The sequence below is a fragment of the Saccostrea echinata genome, unplaced genomic scaffold (genome assembly GCF_033153115.1).
Source record: "Saccostrea echinata isolate AGI-Se365-2 ecotype Australia unplaced genomic scaffold, CSIRO_AGI_Sech_v1 ptg000054l, whole genome shotgun sequence".
Lineage (NCBI taxonomy): Eukaryota > Metazoa > Mollusca > Bivalvia > Ostreida > Ostreidae > Saccostrea > Saccostrea echinata.
The window spans coordinates 32,159,366-32,168,751 of NW_026889803.1; the positions used below are offsets into that span (position 1 = coordinate 32,159,366).

Genomic DNA, 9,386 nt, shown 5'->3' on the forward strand with positions numbered 1-9,386 from the left:
TTGGGATGTTGAATGCGATGTCATTGAAAGCAAATAAAAAAATAGATGTACCCAAATGCATCGACCATGGGAATACAAAGTTGAATACCACGTCGATAACATATGATCTTTGTAGAAAACACATTTTTTAAATTTAATTACTACAATAAATAAAAATGGTCAGCTCAAAATTGGTCATTCTGTAGCTACCCTGTCTATTCAGAAATAAAAATGGTCACATACACTCAAAATAAAATTATTTTTTATTCTACAAAGAAGAAGGCATTTTTTTCATTTACACATACAAACTGTATTAACTGCCAAGTTTCATGACCACCCCCCCCCCCCCTTTTCCAATACTTCTACAATTATGAGACAGACTTTTTTTTCTTGAAATAGGCATTTTTCTCCATTTGTCATAACATATAACAGGGCTGCACAAGGTACTGAAAAAGGGACAGCGCTTTGAGTGAATGTGTTATCCATGTATCTGCAAATGAAGCAGATCCCCCAGTTATTATACTCATGGAGAGTGTAACAACTTCCAACTTGTTAATTAATGATGGAACTCCATTTAAATCAGGTACAAGTTAAAGTTTAGGCTGCACAATTCTTTATTACAGTATTCAAAACTTAATAATTCAGGATCAAGTTCACACAAGCTCACATTCCATGGTTACTTACAACACCATTATGCTAGATAAATTTGTTATACACTTTCATGTTAAATAGTCAAATTTGATTGGTTTAAAAAACATTTGTTAACAAGTACTATTACCATACTGCATGCCAGACATTACATCCTAATGGTTGAAAATGCATGACTACGGGTAACAGTATATACAGTAATATATAAATAGTGCACGTTTTTGAGGGTAACAGTTGAAATTGACACCCCAAGGAAAACCATTGTCAACCGACGCGTCAGCGGAGGTTGACAATGGTTTTCCGAGGGGTGTCAATTTCAACTGTTACCCTCAAAAACGTGCACTATTTATTTTATTATACTGAATGTCTTATTGATTTCGGATGTCATTAAAAAATTCGGAGATCGTCGTTAACTTCACGCTTAGAAAGCTTTCAAACTCCCAACTTCTATTTTTCTCAATAGGAAAGCTTCGTAAATAATTTACCAACCTCTTTATTATTTGTTTGCTACTCAAAAAGTCCTTTATCACCTAAAGTTTGCACTCGCAAGGATGTTTCGTCTGTCGTTTGTCTTTTTCAAGTAAGCCACATCGGACGCAAGCTTTTATTGACGTCGTTTGTTCGGCTTCTTTCAAACGCACAACCGACGTTTTGAGAATTCTACGGTGAACCGTACGCGCATGATTTGAACGCATGTGATATTTTCGTAATGTTACCCGTTGTCAAGTGTGTTGCTAACGCTGAGGGTAATATTACGGATTGTTAAATGTGTCTAAACCAATCAGATTTTAGTATTTAACATGAAAGTATAATAATAAAAAATGTTAACTGTGCAGAATGCTTGCACGTTCGTTTCACCTTGTTGTTTTCTTTAAAATGCATTCTATAACAAGAAAAATATTACCTGTTTATTTTGGGTGATGTGAAATTCTTACCCTTTAAAAACCATTGCTGACCGAGGCGAGGTCAGCGATGGTTTTTGTGGTATAACAATTTCACGTTATCCTACTAAACATGTAATATTTTCATGTTATATGTACTTCTATTTGTAAATGTTAATGACTGTGAAAAACATAAATATTTATAAATTAGTAAAATCAATTTAATACACTATGAATACACAAAAGGACAAATTTGTACATAATTCTCTATGATTAGGTTAATTAGTTTATATAAAGGATGTAAATGGACATGACATATCATTGTTAATATTCAAGAAAGTGTTCACTGTTTTTCTTGTAGATGCTCCTTTCCATCTGATGTTTTCCAGGTTTTTGTGAAAAGTTTTCTTAAAAATGGCACCATTCAACTACAAATACTATGCCAGTGGAACTGTGATATCAATCAACTGCTTATGACACTATTAATTGGCAGAGAATTTATTTTTTTTATTTGGGACAAGCAATCTCTTTCAAACATTTTATACCTGCAAATTGGTACATGTACTTCATGAAATGCTTGAAGGATGCTAAAGGCTACTGAAATTCCAAGCCAGATGAAATTCAAAAGGATTGATACAAAAGTCATTTGAAGTTTTCTATTCTTAGTGATGAGTGTTTTTCAGGATGCCCTCTGATATCATAGGTACAACTGGTCACTGTCCTTTGTTAGTTACACATGCAGACAACTTATTAAGGCAGTGATATAAGTAGCTCGAAGTGATGCTTTATTGTTTTCCTCAGATTTATAACCTGGATTGATCTCTGATGCAGTAATTTAAAGCTATGTCTTTTCACTGTCACAAAGTACTGAAATAAAAATAATTTTGATTAAAATATTTCTTTTAATTCACATCATTAAATTTTTAAGCTACAGAAATTCAAATTAAATAAATAGAAATCTTTAATTGATTAGCAAGCCTTTGCATTGTCAGATCCTTTTCTGAAAGGGCCATTTACCTTTAACAATGTCAGGACAGGTGAGGCAACTGGCTGGTCTTCATGCTGGAAGTGTGTGTTAACTCTGTAATCTTTTTAAACAAAACCATCCAGTGATGTCCTAAGATTGCCAGATGAGCAGACATATACCTGTATTTAAGAAAGATTCTGTAACATGACATAGAATTTTTGCACAGCTTGACGCACAACTGATGGTATCTTAGGTGCCTGCAAAATAATAAATCTGGCACATATTTATTTATTTGATACAAATCAGAACAAAATTTTTCCTTTTACAGAACAAATTGTTTTCATTTTAAAGAAAAGAGAAATGCATATGTACTGTTTTAATACATATAACCTGTATTATTGGATATTTTCACCCCATTCTAATTTTTAAAATATTCACTCTTTCACCCTTGAAAACAATTTTGCCCTTTTAAAATTTGATCAGACACATTTGTGTTTAAAAGATATATGCTGCCTTCTTCGAATTTGTCCCGTTTTAAATTCACCTACTTGTAACGAGGGCAGAATGAGAAAAATAAAACTTAACTGGGGTGAAAAATTTCCAGAACAAAGTACCATTACTTGCCTGCCTGTTGTACTATAACTCCTCCAACCTTACAATATTCTATAATCATTGCTTTCATGCGATACCCCCCAGTGGATTGATGGTCTCTTTTCCAAATTATATGCACTTTCTAAAAAGAATGAATTTGTCAATTTATAAAATTTAGTATTACAAGTTAATAAAGACAGTAAAACAATGTTAACAACATTTATATGCAAATGAACCTCTGTATAAATCACTTATAAATGATTGACAACTTGTATGGAATATATCGAATACCCTTAATTTTGACATTTGGAAACCCAGCGTTAAGGCCAAACAAAAAAATATGTGTGGTTCTGGTTACACCTCCAAAAAAAATAGGGAAGGTGGGTAGGGATTTTTTTTTTTTTTTTTTAAACAAAATGATTTTCTAAATTTTTCCAAATAATACCTATTTCTTTTCGTTAGCATAAGTGAACTATTTTATGTGTAGAGTGTTAGATATGTTTTCTCTTAAGCATATGGATTAGATATGTGCTTTAATGTGTGAATAAAATGTCTTGGGTATTTAAACAGTTGTTTGCTGATTCTATTCATTCGAGTTCATACTCATCCAGAAAATACAATGTTTGAAGAAAATCAGCATGAGTAAATTGAATTATTTGACTGTTATTTGGATGTTATATTTTCTTTTTTTAGAATGTTACGTTTTTACGAAGATGATAAGTGCTGTCCTTGTTTTTAAAGGATGATATTAATTTCAGAATTGTATATTATAAGTAAAATTAATGGATATCTTAAGCATTATACATTAAATCTTAAATATAGATCATGATTTCTCCATCGGAAATTATACAGGTATATAAAATCTAAAATTGTATATTATAGAATGCGAAAAAACAGAAATATTTTGTGAAGAGCTGAGTATATAAATCATAACTAATAAATGTTTTGTTTATTTTGAATTCAGTCTTTTCCAACTATGGTTCAGAAAAGAATTGTTTTATTTGTGGATAAACAGAGTGAAGGAGAAAATAAGTGGCATTTCGATGTGGCGTGAAATATACTAGTCAACATTGGTAGGGGGCACCCTAGTTATGAATATGAAACAAATATTTTTAAATCAACAAGATGTGTTTGTGAAACACTGATGCCCCCGTATGGCATCTTATGGCGAAGGTTAAAGTTTCTCAAATGCAAGTCAAAATCCAGGCCAAAAGATAAAAAATGTTAAATTTGAAAGCCTAGCTGCAACTGTTCAAAAGTTATGGCAAAGGTTAAAGTTTTTTAAAAGTAAGTAAAACATCACGGTCAAGGTCAAAGTTGTTGGTATCCAAAGAAAGGTCTTGTTACAAGGATTACATATGTGAAGTATGAAAGCCCTAGCTCCAACCGTTCAAAAGTTATGGCCAAGGTTAAAGTTTTTCAAAAGTAGGTCAAACTCTAAGGTCAAGGTCAAAAGGTCATAGTTGTTGGTATTCAAAGAAAGGCCTTGTCACAAAGAATACACATGTGAAGTTCGAAACCCCAAGCACCAACTGTTCAGAAGTTATGGTCAAGGTTAAAGTCTCATAAAATTTTGCAAAAGTGGGTCAAACTCCAACGTCAAGGTCAAAAGGTCAAATATGATGGTACCCAAAGAAAGGTCTTGTCACAAAGAATACACATGTGAAATATGAAAGTCATAGCTCCAACCAATCAAAAGTTATGGGCAAGGTTAAAATTGACAACAGACAGATAGACAAACAGATAAACAGACAAACAGATAAACAGACAAAAAGACAGACAGGACAAAAACAATATACCCTCGGGATCTTTCGATCCAGGGGCATAAAAATAATGAAAACACAATCTTTTCTTTTTGTAAAAAATAAAGTCCAAGGTGAACATCCTTTTGTTTAAAATCAGTGTTCATAAATGAAATTAATTACTTTTATCCAGTCTGAGAATAGTTCTTATTTTACTTAATAATAAATTTTGAACGATAAACTTTTAAGAGCTGTCAGAGGAAAAGAATGTGACACCTATACTTTGTACAGTAATGTTTAAAACAAAATAAATCACCTAAGCAAGATGACATAGAATGATTCAAATTCGTCAGAATTACAAATATTTAATATTATTAAAATTTTAAATCCTTTCATGAAACCTTTTTGCCTCATTGAAGACTTCATACTTCCAAGCTCATTTCTCATATATATTGGTGTTTTGCAAGTTGACTTTATTCAGGTGAAATCAGCAGTCTTCTTTTTCACGTTTCCTCATGAACTGTTTTTTTTTCTACTTTCGTTTTAAAAGAAACGATCCTGATATAAATCATTTAATAATTTACAAGTTAATCTATCTTACACATTGGGCTAATTCTTGCGTAATCAATGCAATCAAATAAATGTTTTCTCATGTTATCTTCCCTCTAACTCCAAAAAACGTTACCTGGCCAGCTGTCTGTGTGCTTTCAAGCGAGAAGTGATTTCCTATCCTGACTTCACACCTTTGCGTGCATTAATAATAAAGGGACTAATCAGCATGCACTTGTTATAAACCAGCTGTAAACAGAGCAACTAACTGAATCTCGCCACTCTTGGGCATATTTATTTAATTTTGGCAACCAAAAAACAAACAAACAAAAAACATGGCGCTGGAAAAAGGTATACTGCTGCGCCATGCTAGCTTGCTTTAGATTTAACACCATCAAACACTTGCACTACGTGTTGAAACGATTTTTGCATGGAGGTCGCCATTGCTGGAACTAAAACTAATACCGAAGTGGATGACGGAAATCACGGAAAATTCCGGAAAATAAATATGAAAATTGCCAGAAAAAAGTTAAGGGTCGGGGATCTAAAATAGGGACGGTCGGGTAACGGGAACCACACATATTTTTTTATTTGGCATAATAATATTCCATACATGATTAAGCTGTCACCTGATGAACCTTTAATTCTTTTCTATTTTTTATATGCTTTATATGTATATGAATTATAAGAGTAAATGTAAGTCCAAAAACTTATTTTGTGACATCAATTTCATACCTGTATTTGAGTTGCCTTTTTGAGGATATACCAGGTAGATTATTCAAAGTCGATGTATATGTAGTCTTACATGCTGCAGATCTCTTGTACTTTAGCTATAAAATAAATTTTAATGTATACAATTGTGTAAGATGAAAGAACATTTCAAACACTGAAACAGACTGAAACCTTAACAGACCAAAACTTTAACCACAATATCCTCTATAACATGCTCTCTAAACTGAAGAGTATCATCACTGATCATATAATTGCAGACATATGAATTTTGTTCAATAATAAATGCAGAGAGAATTTGCAGAATATATAAAGAAAGTCTTATCGTTGGGAAATAAGCAGGTCCAGTACAATCTCTTAATTTAGCTATATAGCTTGAAATAGCTATATAGCTTTATTAAGCTATTCAAAATAGCTTAATTTAGCTATTTATATGCAGTTTTTCACAAAAATTATTTTGGTAAGAAATAGACAAAAAGTCGCATGTATTTGACCATTCATATATGTGCTATGGGCTATCGAAACAACAAGCAAAATCAAAGATATCTCCAACTTTGCAACTTTTGAATACTTTTAAGCAAAAGATAAATTTCTATTATTTGAGTAACTGTCCACTACCTTGTGTGCATTGAGGCATGGATAAGTATGATTGCTTCTCATTGTACTGAATTATTACCAATCAATTATCTTCTTGACCATAATTGGCCTCCTTTATAATTTCATTGAAGAAGTAACTGTATCAATTGCGCATGTAGCCTAAAAACTTTCAGAACTTTGAGTACAAAGTCTCTTTTGTTTCTATTTTCCTAATTATCTCCCCTTGTTTAAGGGTCACAACCCTAGTTTTAGTATAAACAGAAGCCCTTGGCCCAAGGATACCCTGTGACAAATTTGACAATAATTGGCCAAAGGGTTCTTGAGTTATGGCCCATATTCTAAAAAGTTTACGCACACCGCACAAATGGCCATAGCATTAGCTCTTTGGGCCTTTGGCTCAGAAGAGCTAAAAATGAACCTCTTACATTGATTTTTGGTTGATATTTTTTACAGTTTTTTTATGAACAATGTACAGTATTTTCACCCAAATTCCAGTATTTTGAGGACTGCTGTACAGTATTTGGGCCTAAAAATTATTACATGAATGCAAGGAGATTTTAATGAGTGAGTTTTATAATGCATCAATTTCAGATGAGTTCAAGGTTGAGTCATCACTGCACCAAGGTGCGACTTTTTGTGCATGCTGAGTACACATTTAAGAAAAACTGATATAAAATAGCTAAATGAAGCTATTCTGAATATAGTTAGAATAATCTAACTGTGTCTCGGGACAAGCCCTCACCACAGTTAGAATACGTCCCATATACTTGCAATGTAGCAAATCGGAGTGGATCCACTCCGAAATGATTTTGAAGAATACAAAAGGAGTTGCATTGAAAATAACAACCAAATTAATCATATCAAACATTTTTGAGATTGTATATGCCTTTTAACCTACAAATTAATCCATATATATACGAAAATTCAACTCATTTTCTCAACGTTTTTTCCTCGCTTCAAATTTAACGCCATGTTGACATTCGGAACTCTCTGGATTCTTCATACAAAATGCAGAGAATTCGAGTTATCGCATGTGTTTATTTTGCTACATTGCGAATACACGGAACAAATTCTATCGTTAAACCGGGTCCGTAGGACAATATCATTTTAACGATAGAACATTCTATCTATTCTGAATAGCTTAATAAAGCTATATAGCTAAATCAAAAGATTGTACTGGACCTGATAAGTGCTTTCAAACATTGAATACTTATAAAACGAGACCCACTGACATGCAACAGCTTAATTTCTGTTGATAAATGAAGCGTATTCTGAACAAATTATTTACCCAAACAAAGGTGATGCTGTCACAAGATGACGTTCGTACCCATCTGACACTTGCACTACTCCTCCTTAATCAGCTGGTAATAACATCATTATCCTCGAATTCAAGAAAAATCTGTTAATAAATTAGTTGTAATGATGATAACAAAACTATTCTAATCAGATACAAATGTATAATATAAGACTTCTATTTCACCCAAGAATACCCTAGAAACAGGTGACATTCTCTGACTTGTTTACCTGTACTTCGATCGAAGTTCTCCTCCTACTTGCTCGCACCCAATCTTTTATGACACTCAATTTATCCATCGTAAGTCAGAGAACCCTTCGGCTTTGTACAACTGCTTAAACTTTCCTTATACGCTTTGTGTAAACCATAAACATGCATAACCCAATACACATCTTGCAATGCATCTCCATGTGTGAGGTACCCGGAAGTTAATATTATCGAAAAATCTCGCGAGTCACGTGACGAGACTTACAGACCCTAATGCAGCCCGAATTTGCTTGGTTCCAATGAAAATGTAGATAATCTTGAGGAAGGGAGCATTCATTATTTATTGTTGTAAGAAATGCAAATAGGTGATATCACCTATTCGAATTGGTGATATCACCTATTCAAATTGAATAGGTGATATCACTTATTCGAATAGGTGATATCACTTATTCGAATAGGTGATATCACCTATTCAGCACGAATAGGTGATATCACCTATTCGAATAGGTGATATCACCTATTCATTTCGAATAGGTGATATCACCTATTCGAATAAGTGATATCACCTATTCGAATAAGTGATATCACCAATTCGAATAAGTGATATCACCTATTCGAATAGGTGATATCACCTATTCAATTTGAATAGGTGATATCACTTATTCGAATAGGTGATATCACCTATTCGAATAGGTGATATCACCTATTCGAATAGGTGATATCACTTTTTGGCAGTAAATACCAAAACGGCGCCTCATAAATATCACTTTTATTCAATAAATAAATCACAGTATTTCACTGTTGAAAATGTAATAAAACTATGTATCTTAATATAGTCTATTGTGTGTCAAGTTTCATTGAACTCGAAACTAAAACAACTGGAAGAGTAGCACTCGGAAATTTCTATTTTTTAGTTACCATGGAACGGAAGCCGGTTGGTGCCAGGTAGAAAAAATATTTTATTTGGCGGCCGCCAGCAACTTACCTGGCAGCCGCCAGATAAAATATTTTTCTACCTGGCACCTACCTGCTTCCGTCCCATGGCAACACGATTATCGAAATCAAAATCCAAATTACAGAATTATTTTCTTAGTGTAGTCAACTGTGTGCCAAGTTGTATTGAAATCAGACCTATACTGTAGGAGGAGTAGCATTTTTTTAAAAATTGTTTACAGACGGACGGACGACAGACACCTTACTAC

General features: G+C 33.1%; 1 long non-coding RNA gene across 1 annotated transcript; it reads right to left on the minus strand.

The window, feature by feature from the left end:
- Positions 1–3,101: 3,101 nt before the first annotated feature.
- Positions 3,102–8,386, minus strand: LOC133172172 (uncharacterized). The gene is made up of 4 exons (XR_009718911.1): positions 8,208–8,386; positions 7,972–8,082; positions 6,093–6,187; positions 3,102–3,208 (listed from the first exon to the last, which is right to left on the minus strand). It is a non-coding gene; the product is annotated as an uncharacterized LOC133172172 (long non-coding RNA).
- Between the last annotated feature and the right edge of the window lie 1,000 nt (positions 8,387–9,386).